Source organism: Palaemon carinicauda, chromosome 19 (assembly GCF_036898095.1).
Source record: "Palaemon carinicauda isolate YSFRI2023 chromosome 19, ASM3689809v2, whole genome shotgun sequence".
In the NCBI taxonomy this organism is placed as follows: domain Eukaryota; kingdom Metazoa; phylum Arthropoda; class Malacostraca; order Decapoda; family Palaemonidae; genus Palaemon; species Palaemon carinicauda.
The window spans coordinates 17,161,488-17,171,935 of NC_090743.1; the positions used below are offsets into that span (position 1 = coordinate 17,161,488).

At 36.5% G+C, this 10,448-nt stretch overlaps 1 long non-coding RNA gene across 3 annotated transcripts in view; it reads left to right on the top strand.

The window, feature by feature from the left end:
• LOC137658481 (uncharacterized) overlaps positions 1 to 9,492 on the top strand; it is a 31,090-nt gene extending 21,598 nt beyond the window's left edge. The window contains exons 3-4 of one of the 3 annotated variants that reach the window (XR_011047339.1): positions 2,201 to 2,231; positions 9,410 to 9,492. This is a non-coding gene — a long non-coding RNA (uncharacterized lncRNA). Of the gene's footprint in view, positions 1 to 2,200; positions 2,232 to 3,759; positions 3,806 to 9,409 lie in introns of all 3 variants that reach the window. The other 2 variants (XR_011047338.1, XR_011047337.1) reach the window with 2 other exon arrangements.
• The last annotated feature ends 956 nt before the right edge of the window (positions 9,493 to 10,448 follow it).

The following is a 10,448-nucleotide window of genomic DNA, read 5'->3' on the forward strand; positions in this document are numbered from 1 at the left end:
AAATTATAAATAAAAACAAAATAAGCAAGGTGGAAGTTTTCTTCTCTATTAGAAATACAATTAATTCTACCTTTCTATTATCTTACTTTTACTTACAAAGGGAAGACTATAATCTGGTCATACATACTCAGCCACACTTTATGTGCAGATTCTACAGAAAGACAATAACAACCTATCTTAAATTACAATAATAATAATATAGTAATAATGATGATGATAGGATGGCTCTGGAGTCTAGGCTTATGCTATTGGCTTTATAACTCTCTTCTGTTGTACAGCAGCGGAGTCTCTCACTTCCCAGGATGGATTTTCAATTTTTTTTCTTTATTGCATCGTTTAGCCATCTATTAAAAGTTGTTTTGTCGATGTTAAGACCATCGGTTATATTTTTTTTTATAGAGAATCTGCTGAAATAAGCTTAACTAGAGTTGCAGTTATCCGGTAGCTGTTGGGTAGCTCTAGCCATATTGACAGATGACTTGCTTGTTAGAGTACTACCATGAGACTGCCAGTTGATGTCCGGTTAAATACATAGCATGGTGACTAAAGTCACTAATTTTTTTTTTTTTTCAATTTTATCCTAAAGATTATTGGGTTAATTTTTCCATAATGATCTAGCTGATATTTGGATAAAAAATGTAGCATAAATTCTCCAAAATCATGCTTAATGAACTGTATCTTTTTTTGAGCAGTTTCAAAATGCTTCATCCAGGGAACCTAGTCTCATTAGAAATATCAATGTGAGAGTTGCCAGTTAGCAACTGTCAAACGAAAATCGCTAAATTAGGTATCGCCAGTTTTACTGTATACTGTACAAGGTTCTTTATGTATATACTGTATTGGCTAAATCTCAAATGATTTAAGTGCTAAAGATTGGTAATTCGTATACGGTTCTTCAGAGATTTATTTATTGGTGTCTTTAGTTAATATATTTACTAATATGATTAGGATATGTTTTCATTCATGCACACTATTACTGCACTGGTAATTTTTGGATTGCTGTACGTGAGGGTTTGGGTCAGTGTTAAAACCTCACTTATATTTTAGGTTGGATCCCTCTCTTAAAACTACCTTAGTTTGTAGTAGTGTCGAGAGTACTGTAGTTTGGATGTAGGGAGTTGTAAGAATGAGTTGTACATTAATCTACATGTCAGATTTTGGTGCCTCCAGGAATTACTCCTAATAGCATTTTTGCAGCCATTTTTTATTTCAAAATTCTTATATATACTTGTGGTTTATGAACAGGAGAATGGAAACAGTATATTAGTTTTGATTGAAACTCTCTATCAATTGTATTGAAACTAAGGCTTGTAACAGGTAAGAAAAGTTTAACACATGAAAATATTAAAGTAAATAAATACTGTAACATCAGTACTGTAGATTCATAGGATGGAAATTTGATACTGAAGTGTATGGCATCACAAAGAGGAATCTTTTGACCTTTTACACTATTTGGTTATCTAATTGTTGAACCAGTGCCTAATGGCTGCTAGATGGTTCAAATTTCCTTTGAATTCTTTTGTTTTTGTTTACTTAGATCCATCTTTGAATTTGTTGGTTGTATTTTCCTAGTATTTATTTTTTCTTATTGTTAAACTTTGAAAGGCATTTTTCCATTAGAAAAAAATATTTGCCATAAGATTTTGTTGGTTGTTTAACCAGGCCATCAAAGCTTGGTAAGCATTTAGCCAAAATGCTAGAATTAAATATTAATGATAAATTTCAGTGGTATAGAGGAAACTTTAATATTTTTTTTTTTACCTTTGAGATTATTGGACTATTTTTAATACTTATCTAATTTTGAGTAACATTTGATGTTTCAAACTTCGTTACTGATGGAACAAAATATTTTGATATTTTTTTTATATATACCTGTAAATGTAAATTTAGCTGAAGAAACTTTAAATTAAATTGGTAATTTAAAGTATAGTTTAATTTAACTGCTCTTGTAAAGGAGGTTACTATTATCTATTGAGGAAGTAAAGTACAGCACCGAACAATCCAGTGCATTGTACGACCGTGGATTGTTTTTTAAAATACCCATTTGCTTTCAGAGTATAGTTTTGAAATACCTCATTCTCTGATTATTTTAATAAGAATTTGTTGACTATATCCAGGTTTTAATCCTAGGCATTATTGATAGCAGTTAAGCAATGGTCTTTACAATACTAGTTCATAATGCATGAATTTATATCTTCAGAAAAACCAGCATCTTCAGCTTCTTCCTCGTAGTAGGTTAAATATGGTGGTGTTGCTTTTCTCCTTGATTTTACCCATCACAATTCCTTGTCAACCTTTAACTTCCATATCTACCTAAACAGCCGTGTTGGATGTGTTCTTTGGATTGCAAACTGATGCGTGGTTTCTTATTTATACCAAGCATTATTATTATTATTATTCATGTCCGTTTTAGCAATGAATGGTGATGAAGTCATAGAGATTTGCAGGTGTTTGGTGTATATTTTGACTTGCTAAAGTGGTTCATTGGTTTGTTGTAAACCAGTTATTTTGCTGCAGCAGTTATGAAAACCTTTGCTTCTTAATGTCCGGTAATGAAATGGCATATTTTATTTAATTTAGTGTTTTTTTTTTCTTTGTCATGGGCTTTGGATGCAATATTTAACGGAGGAATTTTGACATATCTTTGCTATAAGGGAAGATTGAACCCATGATAACTTGATAGATTGCATTTTCAGAATTCCTCAATGCATTGTAGGCATTCCGGAAAGGCTTTTGCAGTACTGTGTCCTTTAGGTCCCCTAGTTGCTCTCATTTTTTAGCCTTCTACTATATCCATTCCAGGTTACTATTTTCATCTTTCTATTCAATTTCTCAACCTTTCCTTCATGGTACTACAGAGGGGGTTTATCAAATACAAGTATGCAGTGGAGCCTCCGAGATCAAACTTAATTTGTTCCAAAACAGTGTTCGAACGCTAAATTCTTCGTCTAAACTATATTCTCCTTAAGAATCAATGGAAATACAGTTAGTATTAAATGACTCTCCATCCCACAAAGATTACAATGGTAAAATAAATTAAATAAAACCAAACCAAAGAAGTTACAACTATTAGAACAAGAATATGAATATGGAAAAAATGAAGTTCAAAACTTTAAAGTTATTTGACCTTCAAATTTTTGTTTGATCACGAGAGGCACAAATTATTGAATGATTTCTGGGGCTTTTGATTTTGGAGGTATTACTACTGTACTTACTGTATATGGTTATGGTATGATTTAGTGCTGATTTTTCTTTTATATCGTAGTGTTTCTTCAAATGTTTAAAGCTTGTTGCACATTAGCGGGTTGTTAATTTACCTTCGACAGTTTTGCTTGGTATTGATGACTTCTTTTACTGGGCTAAATTATGAGCAAATTATTTGAGAATTTGATTTAGTTATACATCATGAATGTGGTATTGGAGATTTTTTTGTATACAGTATGTTATGCATTAACGGTAATTAGTCGGATGTCAATGGTGAAAAAATTCTTGGGTATCTTTTTTGGTCCATCTGGATTTTTTTTTATTCTTTCTTTCTTTTCCCAAACTGGCTGACCATTGCATTTTGTATCCCTGCTAAAAGTGTTTTTTCAATTGTATTTTGTTGTGCCTCCTGAACACCCTCACCCAGCATTAGAAAAAATTGAGATTTCATGCATTTGCAGGTTATATAACCTGATTATGATAATTAATTCTGTTTAATTATTTTCAGAAGGGTTTTTTAAGGGAAATGTTATCTAATAAGTTTGTAAATTGCAGATGTGAAGTTGTAACTCCATAAGTTCAGTACACTGTATTCACACCAGTAAGCAAGTAATATTCTGAGAGTAGATTAGCGGTTTTAAGTACAAATAATGTTTTCAGTAGTTCAACATGATTTTTAAATCCTATGTTTCGTGGTTGCAAGCTTATTGGTAATTGTATCTGCTGATAGTACAGTTTATAGTTACTGTATTGTACTGAAACAGTATAGCACATTAATTTCTAATTCTATTTTTGTTACAAAAATATTAACTGTAACACTTTACCATGACAAAATTTGTCTATACCTGTAGATTCTTAACATCTTTTGAAGAATTTCTAATAGTGTAAAATTGTGTGTACTAAAAATAACTATATTTATTCTGCACTTAAAAAGTGTGTATTTGCTAAGATTGTTTATTTTTTAATTAACATATAAATTTGCATTGAAACATTTTATAGCTTTTGCATGGATTTGGGCTTCCCATGTTTATATATTAATAATCAATACTGTACTTATTTAAATTGAAAACTTTTATCATGTTTTGGTTTGTAATGAATAACACCTGTTTTTCAATGGTAACACCCTGATGCTTTTCAGGCGTCCAAATTTCTTGTTCATATATAAATACAAACCTATTTTTACATCTTTTATAGGGCATATGTAGATAATTTTAACTAATGGATCAAGTTAGTTGCAGACCTTTAAAGGGGTAAAGGAACTCTGGCACACATATGTTGATACATATAAACAGGATTTTGGATAAGTAACCTTTAGGATAGCTTTGTTAAGTCATCTCTGCTCTCCTTTCTGATAGTCTGGTTAGAGACTAAAGTGAGTGGTGAATTGATTTTGGTGTAAGGTACATTTAAATACAGTAGTTTATTTACATTTTATTTCCAGTTTTGTTAGAAAACAAATTTAACAGTATTCACTTGAAGGTATAGTACTATGTTTGGTGAGCTGTCTAGCTGACCGTGGCAAATATCTTCATGCTGGTGAAGTAATGAAAGAGCTCGTCGGTAATATGCTCCACTGCAGTGCTCTTTTTAAGCTGTCGTCTTAACTGGTTGTTACTTCTCCCAGGAACCGTCTGAAAAAGGTGTGGCGGATGAGGGTGATGCTTTACATCCTAACAATGTACAGTATGTGCTTGTCCCCATAGCACTGTATTCACCTTCACAGGCTGGTTTGGTGGACAATGTTTACCATAAGTATGTGAGATGTTGGACTGGTGGGAGTTTCTGCAATTTCTTTGCAGCCTTTTCAACGGCGGAAGGTGTTGATGAAATAGGTTCTCACCCTCGCCAATCCTTAGTCTGTGACTTTCTATGTTGGCCAAAGCAATACTCTAGGGAAAGACGAGGGATCTTCTCCAATAGCTGCTAAGTGATTCCTCGATGTATGTCATGTCAGGTCAGGTACCTACTAGTGTACCTCCTCAGCTTTGAGAAAAGGGTAGAGGCATTACTTTCACTTGGGGGAAGAGACTTCTACCTTGCCTGACCACAAATTAGTCTCCTACTATCAAAAGAATTCATCCAGAGGACTCGGCCTTAGAAAAAACTGAAGAAGGACTGTTAGGTAGAGAGCTGGAAGTTGGTATGGAGTAACTAAAGTTTCCTAGTGCACAACGAAGCCGAAGGGTATCTTGACTTTCTTACTCTGCAGTTGTTATTTACAAAGAATAAGTAAAGTCCTGCATTCATTACTAGGTATGACATTTCTCAGCTATGTCCCTTGATGAAAGTACAAAGGTGGTGGAGATCCCAAGTAATTTAGGCGACTTCCTAGCCAAATCGGGTGTGTTCTCGTGCAATCTCAAAACTGAGAAATTTGTATTTCTCAAACCAGAGTTATTCCAGAAAAGGGCTACTCGTAATCTCGGGCATTGAACTGAAGTTAATAGTCTGCTGAGCTGCTATTGCAAATTCTCTAACAAACACGTGGTCAAGGACTTGCGAATTACAACATGCAGGGAATGTGCCAATGAAGAGGTGCTGCAGTTGGCGCTTACAACGGCATCCTGGGATCTTCAGCTTATCCTGGCTTGAAGGTGCTCTGTGCAGTATATTACCCATGAGGTGTCTTCAGCGAGTCTGTTCCTGTTCCAACTCCGTCGGGTGATGCTGTAGGAAAGAAGGTACCACCCTCTTTACTTCTTTCTCAAAAGGCTTTAATCAAGGGCAGCAGTACTTTGACTCTATGGCTCATGCTCCTCAGGTTGCAATTCTTCCTCTTCTAAAGTTATTTACAAACTACTATTTGCAGGCGGTCTTCGTCACAGCTCCCCTCGCCTTCCACATCTTCCAAATGGACTGCTAGACCTTTGCTCACTGAGCACAGGGAATGCTCTCCTCCCAACAGTTCCAGCCCGATGTCCCTTCCAGCTCACCATCAGTATCATCGCTCCTCATGAGCTTTGAATACGCATTCTTTTGTAAACTCTTCCCTATTAGCTAACAGATCTCTGAAACTGATAGGATACTCTTTGAGGAAGTCTCCTGGTCTTTCCACCGCAGGATATAGTCACACAATCTTGCTTTCACCACAGGGCCGATGTCTTTGCCCTCGCCTGCTGACAGTTCTACTCTCTGACACTAAGCAATACTGTTCCAGCACTCCGTCCCGTCCAGCTTGCAGTCAGTATTGTCAGTCCTTGCGACCTTTGAATCTAACACATCTTGCAAACGGTATATTATTGTGCTCTGTCAACGACTCGCCTTGCCACGGACACCCTTCGGTGTGCTTTTCATACTAATCCACTAATGATACCTCCTTTTAGGGAGACTCGTCCACCCCCTCAGTCTAAGTAATCTCGTTCCAATCATGAATGCTCTCCCCCCATCCGGAATGAATGCTCTCCCCCATCCGCTAGATCCATCAAGAGCACCTCAAAGCACTCCTTAAGTTCATATCTCTGTCACCTGTATGAGGTGATATAGCATTGAGAGGAAGGATTTCTAAGAATTCTTCTTCCCCAAGTGGGAGTAGCCCGAAGTTTCCAAGGTGAATCTCGGTACAAAACAGAAGATGAATAAGTAAGGTTCATGTAATGTTCCTAGAGAAGTGACTGGAATGCATATTCACACCTCTCTCCTCGAGAGACTACTTTGACAGGCAACTACTGTACTGGTTGTCACCCATAGACTTAGATAAGATCTAATCTTCCAGCAGTATTAACAAGCTCCATCAGTGCTAAGGTTCCACTTCATCAAAAGCTTGTGGCTCTCACATTTTTCAGCGGTTTTTTTTTTTCCCAGATAAGAGAACTATGCTTTTCTGCCTTTTTGCCACCTCAGAAGGGTCCTGAACAGTATGATCATCTCCAAATATATCTATGACACTCTTAGCACCAAAGTCGCCAAACGTGAAGAGTTCACTACTACTAACATTGACTGCTAAGAGTGTCCTAGATATATTTGGAGATGATCATACTGTTCAGGACCCTTCTGAGGTGGGAAAAAGGCAGAAAAGCATAGTTCTCTTATCTGGGGACAAAAATTCTTCCGCTGAAAAACGTGAAAGACCCACAATCTTTTGAAGAAGTGGAACCTTAGCACTGATGGAGCTCGTTAATGTTGCTGGAAGATTAGATCTTATCGAAGTCTATGGGTGACAACCAGTACAGTAGTTGCCTGTCAAAGTAGTCTCTCGAGGAGAGAGGTGTAAATATGCATTCCAGTCACTTCTCTAGGAACGTTACATGAACCTTACTTATTCATTTTCTGTTTTGTACTGAGATTCACCTTGGAAACTTCGTGCTACTCCCACTTGGGGAAGAAGAATTCTTAGAATTCCTTCCTCTCAATGCTATATCACCTTACAGGTGACAGAGATATGTACTTAAGGAGTGCTTTGGGTTGCTCTTGATGATTTGTCATCTTTCCTTCTGGATCTAGCGGGTGGGGGGAGAGCATTCATGATTGATGATTGGAACGAGATTACTTAGACTGAGGGGGTGGACGAGTCTCCCTCAAAGGTGGTATCATTAGTGGATTAGTATGAAAAGCACACTGAAGGGCGTCCGTGACAGAGCACAATGAGATAACGTTTGCAAGATGTGTTAGATTCAAAGGTCGCAAGGACTGACAATACTGACTGCAAGCTGGAAGGGACGAAGTGCTGGAACAGAATTGCTTAGTGTCAGAGAGTAGAACTATCAGCAGGCGAGGAAAAGGACATCGGCTTTGTGGTGAAAGCAAGATGTGTGACTATTTTCCAAGATGGAAAGACCAGGAGACTTCCTCAAAGAGTATCCTATCGGTTTCAGAGATCTGTTGGCTAATAAGGAAGAGTTTCCAAAAGAATGCTTATTCAAAGCTCATGAGGAGTGATGATACTGATGGTGAGCTGGAACTGTTGGGAGGAGAGCATTCCCTGTGCTCAGTGAGCAAAGATCTAGCAGTCCATTTGGAAGATGTGGAAGGCGAGGGGAGCTGTGACGAAGACCGCCTGCTTGAAGTAGTTTGTAAATAACTTTAGAAGAGGAAGAATTGCAACCTGAGGAGCATGAGCCATAGAGTCAAAGTGCTGCTGCCCTTGATTAAAGCCTTTTGAGAAAGAGGTAAAGAGGGTGGTACCTTCTTTCCTATAGCATCACCCGACGGAGTTGGAACAGGAACAGACTCGCTGAAGACACTTCATGGGTAATATACTGCACAGAGCACCTACAAGCCAGGATAAGCTGAAGATCCCAGGATGCCGAGAGATGGCCACAGCTCTCAAGTCTTCTACTAAGAAAAAGGCTCTACAAGGCATCATAAAGTGAAGCCAACGATTCTCTAAGGAAAATAAAACCACCTATTGCCCAAGTGTTATAATGCCACCATTCTTGGTCGAAAGAACCTGGAGGAAGCCACATGAGAAGAATCAGAATGAAGCTTCCCAAGGTAAGAAGAAGCAGGCCTGGCCTTCTAAGACTTTGAGAAAGACTCGGAAGGCAACGAATACTTCTACAGGCAAACTTCACCCACCGAGAGGAATCAAGACGAAGGCTTTATAACTGTGACACCACTGCAGGTTATAAAGGTACCACAGGTCTTCATCAGTATCCCAAAACATGTTTGCATAATGGGCATGATGCAAGAAAGTTTTATAGAAACATTTCTGCCTTATAAATTCCAGTCAGAGAGAGACACTGACTGACTCTCCAATGGCTAAAATCAAAGCAAGTTCTGCCAGGGGGAGGTCGCCTTCCCACTACTGACAGGTAAACTACCTGCAGGTTGTTCACAGCTCATTTAGAGGTTTTAGCTATCATATTCCAGCTATATAAAGAGCGATGGTTTGTATTTATGTAGGAACAAATTATGTTTATCAGAATACACAAGATAAAAAGGCTTTTCCTTTCAACCTATGAGGTTTATGTATGATCCAGGATGTTCACCTGTATTACAAATCTCCTATAAATCTTGAACCGATTTTCTTCTTGGCAATGTTTTCCTATTTAACTGCTGTTTAATTTCTTTTAGCCATAACATTTGGAAAGTTTGCCTTGCCCTGGAAGAGTAAGAAAGTAATTATTTTTGCAGGCTGAATAGTAGTAACTTCTTATGTACTTCCTGTACTTGCATTTACTACAAAGAATAGATTAAAAAAATTAATATATTTGGATCTATAATTTCTGTAACTATTATTTAATTCCTCTGTTTTTGTCTTTTACAGAAGGATGAATGTGATTGGATTGGGCTACTACAGTGAAAAGATGTAAAAATTGTAAAATGGTTATAATAAATTTATAATTTTAAGTTGTTAGATAACAAATGTTTTATTCTTTCCTACAATAACCACAACAGTGAGATGAAAGTTATTGCACTTGATAATGAAAAGGCAAGATAGGAAATGACTTCATGAAATCAAAAGTTTGAGTGTTCATCATTTACCCTAAAATTGTCAATAGTTGTAGCCAATGAATTATGAATTATAAAAATTCACTAAGTAAGCTTCTTTACATCATTCTAAATTTTCAATCTAAGGAAATTATATGAAGTTTACTTCATGATTGTTTTTACAAATACAAATGGGACAAAATGTAGTCTCCGCTTTACTGTATTGATATTGACTAAGTAATTTCATTTCAAATAAAGGATTCATGTTTGATTTGACCAAAACAAACTGCAATAACAGCAATCCAGTAAATGAGTAAACCTGTAATTTATATTTTGAAAATAGCAAACTTTGTTTTTCTCTGCCAGGCAAGTTTCATAAATTGAAAAAGAAAACATTACAATTAGTAAGTTCAAAGTATATAAATGTTACTTGAAAGTACTGTACAAGAACAATAGATACTTCTACCAATAACTGACATCACAGCTACCTCACTGCTGCAATGATAATCTTTACCTCATACTCTTGAATTTCTTTAGAAATACCAAGACTCCAGAAAACATCCAGGAACTCTAGGCTGGAACAATTTAACATAGATAAGTATTAATATTTCCACAGGACAATCTGGTTGGAGAAGTTACTTGAAAGATTTTGTATTCCTGATTCATAAAATTTTTTACTAAAATATTTTACATGCAAAACAGGGTGTACTAGTGACATTACTAATGGGTTTTTGTAGTATCTCTTCAGCCCCAGCTGCAACAACTTATTAACCCTGAAGGGGTTAGTACTGACAACTTACAGGGGGTTGTGTTTTTTTTTTTTTTTTAAATATATATACATGACCTTGTAACATTCCTTCGCCCCCTAGCTGCAC